Source organism: Salvelinus alpinus, chromosome 26, assembly GCF_045679555.1.
Source record: "Salvelinus alpinus chromosome 26, SLU_Salpinus.1, whole genome shotgun sequence".
In the NCBI taxonomy this organism is placed as follows: Eukaryota; Metazoa; Chordata; class Actinopteri; order Salmoniformes; family Salmonidae; genus Salvelinus; species Salvelinus alpinus.
Genome location: NC_092111.1, coordinates 28,640,740 through 28,651,280, shown reverse-complemented (window position 1 = coordinate 28,651,280; position 10,541 = coordinate 28,640,740).

Here is a 10,541-nt window from a genome sequence, read left to right as displayed (position 1 = left end):
GCTAGACACATTCACTCAACCATAGACTTCCCTAGAAACATTCACTCAACACAAACCCATACACTCTAACAAAATCCCCCTAGACACTACAACCACCCAAGACAAGACAAAAACACAAACATAACCCATGTCACACCCTGACCTAACTAAAACAATAAAGAAAACAAAGAATACTAAGGCCAGGGCGTGACACATAACAATAGAGGGCACTGGGCTCGACAACTGATTGAAGTATTTTTAGCCAGATCCTAATTGGGATGTTGAGTTTTATGTTCCTTTGATGGCATAGAAGGCCCGTCTTGCCTTTTCTGTTAGATTATTCAGAGCCTTGTGAAAGTAACCTGTGGTGTTGATGTTTAGGCCGAGGTAGATGTATTTATTTTTGTGATCTATGGTAACAGTGTCTAGATAGAATTTCTATTTGTTGCCTTGGCTACTGGATATTTTTTGGCACACCGTTATTTTTGTCTTATTGAGATTCACTGGCCTAAGTCTGACAGAATCTGTGCAGAAGATCTAGGTTCTGCTGTAGGCTGTCCTTCATTGGGGACAGAGAAACCAGATCATCTGCAAACAGCAGACATTTGATTTCTGAGTCCAGTAGGGTGAAGCTAGGTGCTGCAGACAGTTCTAGTGCCTTCGCCAATTCATATATACTATGTTGAAGATGGTGGGGCTCAAGCTGCAGCGCTTCTCTCTCTCTCTCTCTCTCTCTCTCTCTCTCTCTCTCTCTCTCTCTCTCTCTCTCTCTCTCTCTCTCTCTCTCTCTCTCTCTCTCTCTCTCTCTCTCTCTCTCTCTCTCTCTCTCTCTCTCTCTCTCTCAATAGTTGTGTGATGTTTAGCTAGAGTAGACTACACTCCCTGGCCAGTTAATTAGGTACATAGAAATGGATCGCTACTACAGACAGTGAGTCACGTGGCTGTAGCTTGCTTTATAAAGCAGGCAGATAGGCATTGCGATATTCAGGTACTGCTCAACTTTGAGAGTGGTATGATCGTCGGTGCCAGGCACAACACATCCAGTATCTCAGAAAAGACAGTAACATGGGTACCCAGAGAATGTTGCAACAAACAAAAAACATCCAGTCAGAGGCAGTCCTGTGGGTTAAAACAGCTTGTTGATGAGAGAGGTCGAAAGAAAATGGTGAGAGGGCAAGCTAACAGCACAACTCGTCGATCCTCGTCATGGATGGGCTATTGCAGCAGACGACCAAATCGTGTTCCACTCCTATCAGCTAAAAACAAGAAGAGGCCGCTCCAGTGGGCAATGTGATCACCAACACTGAACGATTTAGGAGTGGAAAAATGTCATGATGATAGCAGAGTCAGGATTTGGCATTACCAGCATGAGTCAATGGCCCCATCCTGCCTGGTGTCAATAGTACAGTCCTCCCTCCCTCCCTCCCTCCCTCCCTCCCTCCCTCCCTCCCTCCCTCCCTCTCCATCAGTAACAGTGTGAGGGCTAATGTGTGTATGGGCTCTGGCAGTGTCTTTATTGGCTTCCTATTTCCACTCCATGCTCCTCTGCTTTCCTAAGAGGATGAGGGATGGCCGAGCGAAGGAGCAGAGAATTAGAGGAGGGAAAGAGAATGAGCAGAGAATAAGAGGAGGGAAAGAGAAGGAGGAGAGAATGAGAGGGAAAGAGAAGGAGGAGAGAATGAGAGGAGGGAAAGAGAAGGAGGAGAGAATGAGAGGGAAAGAGAAGGAGGAGAGAATGAGAGGAGGGAAAGAGAAGGAGGAGAGAATGAAAGGAGGGGAAGAGAATGAGAGAATGAAAGGAGGGGAAGAGAAGGAACAGAGAATAAGAGGAGGGGAAGAGAAGGAGAGAATGAAAGGAGGGAAAGAGAAGGAGGAGAGAATAAGAAGAGGGAAAGAGAAGGAGGAGAGAATAAGAGGAGGGAAAGAGAAGGAGGAGAGAATGAAAGGAGGGAAAGAGAAGGAGGAGAGAATAAGAAGAGGGAAAGAGAAGGAGGAGAGAATAAGAGGAGGGAAAGAGAAGGAGGAGAGAATAAGAGGAGGGAAAGAAAAGGAGGAGAGAATGAAAGGAGGGAAAGAGAAGGAGGAGAGAATGAGAGGAGGGAAAGAGAAGGTGGAGAGAATGAGAGGAGGGAAAGGGAAGGAGGAGAGAATTAGAGGAGGGACAGAGAAGGAGGAGAGAATGAGAGGAGGAAAAGAGAAGGAGGAGAGAATGAAAGACAGAGAGGGGAAGAAGGGGGCACTTGTTCACACTGCCTCTGGTGGGATGGCATCTACAAGCTTAAGGACACACACACGCACACACACACACTCACACACACACACACACACACACACACACACACCCGCACAGTAGCAAAACACATTGAGAATGTAAAATTGAGTTAATCCTGGATATCAATATAGCACTGCTTGAGAGAAGCAAAAATGACTATCACTCTCCTGCAATAAAAGCAAAAAGCAAAGCCTGGCATTTGATTATGTGTATAAAAGTGTCTGTGTGTGTTTGTGAGTGTGTGTCTCTTTCTGTCTCTGAGTGAGTGTGTCCTCAGCTCACTGGTCTGTGTTATTGTGCTAGTCAGACTGGGAAGTGGTTTAGGTGCCAAACCCTGAACTCAGACAGAGAGAGAGAGAGAGAGAGAGAGAGAGAGAGAGAGAGAGAGAGAGAGAGAGAGAGTGAGAGAGAGAGAGAGAGACAGAGAGATACAGAGAAATAGAAAGAGAGACAGAGAGAGATAGACAGAGAGAAAGAGAGAGAGAGAGGGTGTGAGAGAGAGAGAGAGAGAGAGAGAGAGAGAGAGAGGGGGTGAGAGAGAGAGAGAGAGAGACAGAGAGAGCGAGACAGAGAGAGATAGACAGAGAGAGAGAGAGAGAGAGAGAGAGAGAGAGAGAGGGTGTGAGAGAGAGAGGGTGTGAGAGAGAGAGAGAGAGAGAGAGAGAGAGAGAGAGAGAGAGAGAGGGTGTGTGAGAGAGAGAGAGAGAGAGAGAGAGAGAGAGAGAGAGAGAGAGAGAGAGAGAGAGAGAGAGCCAGAGAGAGAGGGTGTGAGAGAGAGAGAGAGAGAGAGAGAGAGAGAGAGAGAGAGAGAGAGAGAGAGAGAGAGAGGGGGAGAGAGAGAGAGAGAGAGAGAGAGAGAGAGAGAGAGAGAGAGAGAGAGAGAGAGAGAGAGAGAGAGAGAGAGAGAGAGAGAGAGAGAGAGAGAGAGAGAGAGAGAGGGAGTTAAAGGGGGATGAACAGAAACAGTTAGAGATACTGTAGAGGGGGAGGAGAAGGAGACAGAGAAAGAAAGGAGAGTAACAGAAAGAGAGAGAGTGAGAAAGAAAGGAGAGTAACAGAAAGAGAGAGAGTGAGGAAACATCCCGTTAGCAGCGGACAGTGAAACTAACTCCAGTGCCGGGCTAAGAGGATATTGGGTCCATGTGGACAACTGACATCAATTCCAACAGCTCTACTCTTCCTTTTGTCCCTTCTGTTTCATTCTTTATATCCAGAGAGAAGAGAGGAGGGTGATGAGGGCTGTGGAATATGCTGACACAGGCTAATGAAAGAAAGAACACACCAGAAAATACAGTAGTACATTTCCACTGGCGTCTGGAAGGGTGTGTGTGCGCGCGTGTGTGTGTGTGCGCGTGTGCATGTGTTTGTTTCTGCGACTGTGTGTGTGTTCTGGTATTTTTTGGTATCTTATTACGAACCCCATTAGCTGTTGCAAAGGCAGCAGCTACTCTTCCTGGGGTCCACACAGAACATGAAACATGACATAATACGGAACATTAATAGACAAGAACAGCTCAATGACAGAACCACATACGTTTTTTTAAAGGCACATGTAGCCTACATATCAATACATACACACAAACTATCTAGGTCAAATAGGGGAGAGGCGTTGTGCCGTGAGGTGTTGCTTTATCTGTTTTTTTAAACCAGGTTTGCTGTTTATTTGAGCAACATGAGATGAAACGTTCCATGCAATAATGGCTTTATATAATACTGTACGCTTTCTTGAATTTGTTCTGGATTTGGGGACTGTGAAAAGTACTCTGGTGACATGTCTGGTGGGGTAAGTGTGTGTGTCAGAGCTGTGTGTAAATTGACTATGCAAACTTTTGGGATTTTCCACGCATTAATGTTTCTTATTAAAAGAAGAATTGATGTATGCAGTCTGTCTCTCCAAACTCTTAGCCAAGAGAGACTGACATGTCTACTATTTATATCAGCCCTCTGTTTACAATGAAGAGCAAGAGCTTTGTTATTGGCCAGCTGCAGCTTAACTAGGTCTTTCCTTGCAGCACTCGACCACATGACTGGACAATAATCAAGATAAGACAAACTAGAACCTGCAGGATATGCTTTTTGGAGTGTGGTGTCAAAAACATCTCTTTTGAGGTTGACAGGTTTAGTATTGGAACACAGAAATGGATGCTGGTTTTAAAAGGTACAATGAACTTCAGGCCACATTCCCATTGGCTCATTCCTTTTCCAGAGAAATGTGAAACAGACATGAACCTTTTAACTTTCTTTCTCTCTATCTTCCAGGAAATAAATACCATGAGTTCCCACTGACGTCTGTCTGTCTGTGTCGTTTTCCCTCTGTTGCTGATGTGGGAGCATGTACTGTTCTGTACGTATCTCATTCTTCCTTGTTTGGATAAAGGTCGGAGAAGTTAGGAAGCCCTTCAAGTGCAAGCCCCACGGACACAGACAAACACACACATGCACGCACGCACACACACACACACACACACACACACACTTCGGAGCCTGTGCACTATGGAGGGTTCTTATCATATCACACACCCACACACATAAACGACCAGTGTTTGAACTGTGTGTATGTGTTACTGTCTGTGAGTATGTGTGTGTGTTAGCATGTGTGTGTGTGTGTGTGTATCAGAGCGATGATAATAAGGAAGCCCCACTGTGTACACACTCTGGCGTAGGAGTCAAATGTATTCATGGTAAGCTGCTGCCTTCCCTGCTTCAGCACAGCAGGGACAGTTTAGTATAGTAGACCTCCTCTGATCGATGCTATCCGTCTCTGGGAGTTAACCAATGAGATCTCTCTCCATCCCTAGATCTCTCTCTCTCTCTCTCTCTCTCTCTCTCTCTCTCTCTCTCTCTCTCTCTCTCTCTCTCTCTCTCTCTCTCTCTCTCTCTCTCTCTCTCTCTCTCTCTCTCTCTCTCTCTCTCTCTCTATTTCTCTTTTTCGCTCTCGCTCTCTATCCATATCTCTCTCTTTCTCTCTCTCTCTCTCTCTCCCGGTCTCTTCCTCTCTCTCTCTCTTCCCCTCTCTCGCTCTCTCTGGGATAGAGTCATTGATCTGTGCACATGATGAGGAGCAGAGAAGAGCAGAGTGGTTCTCTACAGGGAAAAAGAGGATAGATCTACTCCCTGTGGGATCCTCAATGATCCAAGGAGATACAGAAAAATGACTCACAGGGAATAACAGGTAAATCACTGCTGTCTTAACCCATTGGAGCAAACATGCACACACACACTCTACTGACAACTTACATTGGCTAGGGCTATACACACACGTGCACAAGGTTGAACAAGCACACGTACGTATACGCACACACACACACACACACACACACACACACACACACACACACACACACACACACACACACACACACACACACACACACACACACACACACACACACACACACACACACACACACACACACACACACACACACACACACACTACCGATAGCTACCGATATACACGCGCACACAAGCATATGTATGTACATACACGCTTCCCTACAGCTGGCCTGCTTCCAGCTGCAATGAGTGTGTGGTTTCAGGCCTATTTGTGTTGCATAGAAGTGTGTTAACATAAGTGTGTGCTGTGTGTATTCACTCCTTCACACCTCCGTAGTTACCTGTGCCCTGTAGTGTTTTTGTATCCCTTTACCGTTAGCTCCGCTACGGACTGATGGGCTCAGGCTAGCTAGCGTGCCGCGGGGCTTTGCTAATCTAAACTAATTGAGAGAGAGATGCGCTGGTGTGTAAGAGGGGGAGAGAGAGAAAGAGAGAGAGAGTGAGAGAGAGAGGGGAAGAGAGTGTGAGAGGAGCGATAGAGAGAAAGAGAGAGAGATGGAGAGAAAGAGAGCGTGAGAGAGAGAGAGGAGAGAGTGACGGTACGTGCCAATGATCAGACAGAATCCCAAATGAAAGTCAACATCTCTATGTGCCGCTCTGTTAATGCTAAGCTAACTGCTAGGTGGGTGAATACACACAGGGCCACACTACGGCTAGGCTGGGCTATGGTTATAGTGTGTGTGTGTGTATATGTATGCGTGTGTGTGTGTGTGTGTGTGTGTGTGTGTGTGTGTGTATGAATTCAGCAACATGCTCATATTGATTAAGTTAAACACTTCTTGTGTGTTGTGTCTTTTATGACCTACAGGAATTGACCACAGAGGAACACACACATGAAATTCAGTTACGCTTTTATGATCGTATAAAGTTAATTTCATGCTAATTCAATTGTTTGTATGTGTGCGTGTGTGTGTGTGTGCGTGTGTGTGTGTGTGTGTTTTGGCCTGTAATATTTGTGTTGTGGACTACATCACCAGGCAGGCGACGAGAGTACAGGTTAGAGTGTCTCGTGGAATACAACTTAGGACCATAGCGGGCATGTGAACTGTCTAGTGGTTAGACATTGGGCCAGTAACCGAAAGGTTGATGGATCGAATCCCCGAGCTGACAAGGTAAAAATCTGTAGTTCTGTCCCTGAACTAGGCAGTAAACCCACTGTTCCCCGGGTGCCAAAGATGTGGATGTCGATTAAGGCAGCCCCCTGCACCTCTCCGATTCAGAGGAGGTGGGTTAAATGTGGAAGACACATTTCAGTTGAAGGCATTCAGTTGTACAACTGACTACGTATCCCACTTTCCCTTATTAGGTGTCGTAACATAACCAGCCAAGTCACCCGTCATACAAGTCAGTATTCTACGTCCATCCATGTCTGAGGATGTTGGGAGATGACGTGGAAACCGGTCACTAGGTTCAACAGTGAGCCCATCTGCCTCTGATTCCAAAGGTTGCAAGTTCGATTCCAGTTAGAAATAGTTGTTTTTGATAGTTTTGTTTTAAGCCAATCCCAAACCGTAACCCTTATTTTAACCATTCAGAGTTAAACATTTTACGTTTGAGAAGCATGGATGAACGTCTAATTCTGACATGAGACTGTGAGAGCTGGTAGAACATTAAACTTCCGTAATGCTGCTTAGTATCAGCATAGTAACTAAAATAGACAAACGTAGATCACAGATACTACACGGCCATGCATGTGTGTGTGTGTGTTTCTGTGTTTCTGTCCGTGCCTGTGTGTGTGAGTGCATGTGTGTTTGAGTGTGTGTGTGTGTGTGTGTGTGTCCGTGCATGTTTGTGTGATTGTGTGAGCATGTGCTTGTTTGTATGTTACGCCTCCATGCATGTGAGTGTAAATGTGGGACTAGGGTTTGTCACTAAACAATCTCTGTATCACTTAACCCTTATAAACTGTATCAGTTGATATGGGCAGCCCTACGCAGAAGTGCAGTTTTGCATTTTAAAGCTGATTGAACGCCCTTACAGTCCGTATGCAATTAGAACAAGACAGCGTCAACTTTCGACCTTGGCCAGGTGTCAATGATTTGTTGGCCAGCGGCAGTTTTGAAGTGAGTTACAAAACGTGTCTGTTCTCAATCTGTCACTGCCTCGTCCTCTATTCCTCCTCTCTGTTAATCGCCACTTCTCTCTCCTCAGGATTTAGGATCTCTGTTAATCGCCACTTCTCTCTCCTCAGGATTTAGGATCTCTGTTTCTTTCTCCTTCTCTCGCTGCTAAAGCTAATATAAAATGTTTCATTTGTGTGTGTATGTGCTTGTGTTTGTTTCAAACTGATGCTGTTGTATACTGTCTCATTCCTACCTGTCCACACCTCCATGATCTCTGGTGCTTCCTGGGCTCTAACTGAACAGGGAATATACACTTGTACCAGTCCAAACACACACCAGGCCAACAGACACGTCCCTACAGGCCAACACACACACCAGGCCAACACACACCTCCCTACAGGCCAACACACACCTATACACACACCAGACCAACACACACCTCCCTACAGGCCAACAGACAACTACAAACACACCAGGCCAACACACACCTATGCACACACCAGGCCAACACACACCTATGCACACACCAGGCCAACACACACCTCCCTACAGGCCAACAGACAACTACACACACACCAGGCCAACACACACCTATCCACACACCAGGCCAACACACACCTATGCACACACCAGGCCAACACACACCTATGTACACACCAGGCCAACACACACCTATGCACACACCAGTCCAACACACACCTATGCACACACCAGGCCAACACACACCTATGCACACACCAGGCCAACACACACCTCCCTACAGGCCAACAGACAACTACACACACACCAGGCCAACACACACCTATGCACACACCAGGCCAACACACACCTATGCACAAACCAGGCCAACACACACCTATGTACACACCAGGCCAACACACACCTATGCACACACAAGACCAACACACAGCTATACACACACCAGACCATTACACATCTCCCTACAGGTGGCAGGTAGTCTAGTGGTTAGAGTGCTGGGCCAGTAACAGAGAGGTTGCTAGATCAAATCCCCGAGTTGACAAGGTAAACATCGATCTGTCCCTGAACAAGGCAGTTAACCCACTGTTCCTAGGCTGTCATTGTAAATAAGAATTTGTTCTTAACTGACTTGCCTACTTAAATAAAAAACAGGCAAGCACACACCTCTATTCACACAGCAAGGAGAAAACGTACCTCTATTTAGAAAAAGGAATGATGATTGATAGGAACCAACTAGCTGAGGGAAACATGATTCTAACCCTGATCCTTTGTTCCTTTTCCTCCACTACTAAATACTTTACAGAAATGTAAATCTACACGTATGTCATCTGATTATCTGAATGTATGAATGTATGTTTTTACAGTGAAAAGCCCTTGGTAAGACACCAGAACACAAGTATTTCCCAAGCACACACACACACAGAGAGAGACCCCCCTGCCGACGCAGACACACACCAAATCCCTGTGTTTTGGGAGCATCTGTTTCTGTGTGTGTCTCTGGGTTGCCATGGTGAATTAGTGAGATGCAGCTCTGACTGCTCTAAATGTTTCATGATGTTTACCAGACGGTTTGTACTGAGAGGGAGATCAAGGTAACCCACTCCCTCTGAGACGCAGAGAGGGGCTATGGTGGGGTGGGACACGGTGAAGAGGTCCATTGATGGATTGATGAGAGAAAAGGGAAAGAGGGATGTAGGGAGAAAGTGAAACAGAGGGAGATAGCAGTAGAACGAGAGCAGTAGAAAAATAGAGAAATAGAGAGAGAGAGGATATAGTCTGTAGAGGGACGGGTGAAGAGAGTTTGAAGGAATGACTGTATCAAGACATTAGAAAAGAATCCTCTGCATCCTCATTTTCGACAACTATACAGCACCCAATTGTGTGAGTGCTGATTGATGACCATTTTGTGTCAATACATCCACCACTCATCACAGTTTCCCCAGAACCTTACTGCTGCGGGCTCCTGCAGGTCTCCTTTTGCCTCCATGTTGGGGATACAACAGAACATGAAACGAATACCACTGTAAGACCAACACACACAGATAACAGGCCATGTCTCCTACTTAATAACTACATTCCATAACACAGAATAGAGGATTAGTGTTCATCAGCATACCACCCACCTCTCCCCTCTCTCATTCCCTCTCCTTCCCGCTCCCCACCTCTCCTTCCTTCCTTCCTTCCTTCCTTCCTTCCTTCCTTCCTTCCTTCCTTCCTTCCTTCCTTCCTTCCTTCCTTCCTTCCTTCCTTCCTTCCTTCCTTCTTTCCTTCCTTCTTTCCCTCCGTCCTTCCTTCCTTCCTTCCTTCCTTCCTTCCTTCCTTCCTTCCTTCCTTCCTTCCTTCCTTCCCTCCCCTTCCTTCCCTCTCCCCACTTCACCTTCCTTCCTTCCTTCCTTCCTTCCTTCCTTCCTTACTTCCTTCCTTCCCTCTCCTTCCCTCTCCCCACTTCTCCTTCCTTCCTTCCTTCCTTCCTTCCTTCCTTCCTTCCTTCCTTCCTTCCTTCCTTCCTTCCTTCCCTCTCTTTCCCTCTCCCTACCTCTCCACACCTCTTCTTCCGTCCTCCCATCTCCTTCCCTCCCCCCACTTCTCCTTCTCTCCCCCACATCTCCTTCCCTCTCCCACCTCTCCTTCCCTCTCCCCATCTCTCCTTCCCTCTCCCACCTCTCCTTCCCTCTCCCACCCCTCCTTCTCACACCCACCTCTCCTTCCCTCTCCTCCCCTCTCCTTCCCATTCCTTCCCTCTCCTCTCTCCTTCCCACTCCTTCTCTCGCCCCCTCTCCTTCCATCTCCCCCTCTCCTTCACTCTCCTTCTCTCTCCCACCTCTCCTTCCCTCTCCCCACCTCTCCTTCCCTCTCCCACCTCTCCTTCCCTCTCCCTACCTCTCTTTTCCTCTCCTCCCCTCCCCTCTCCT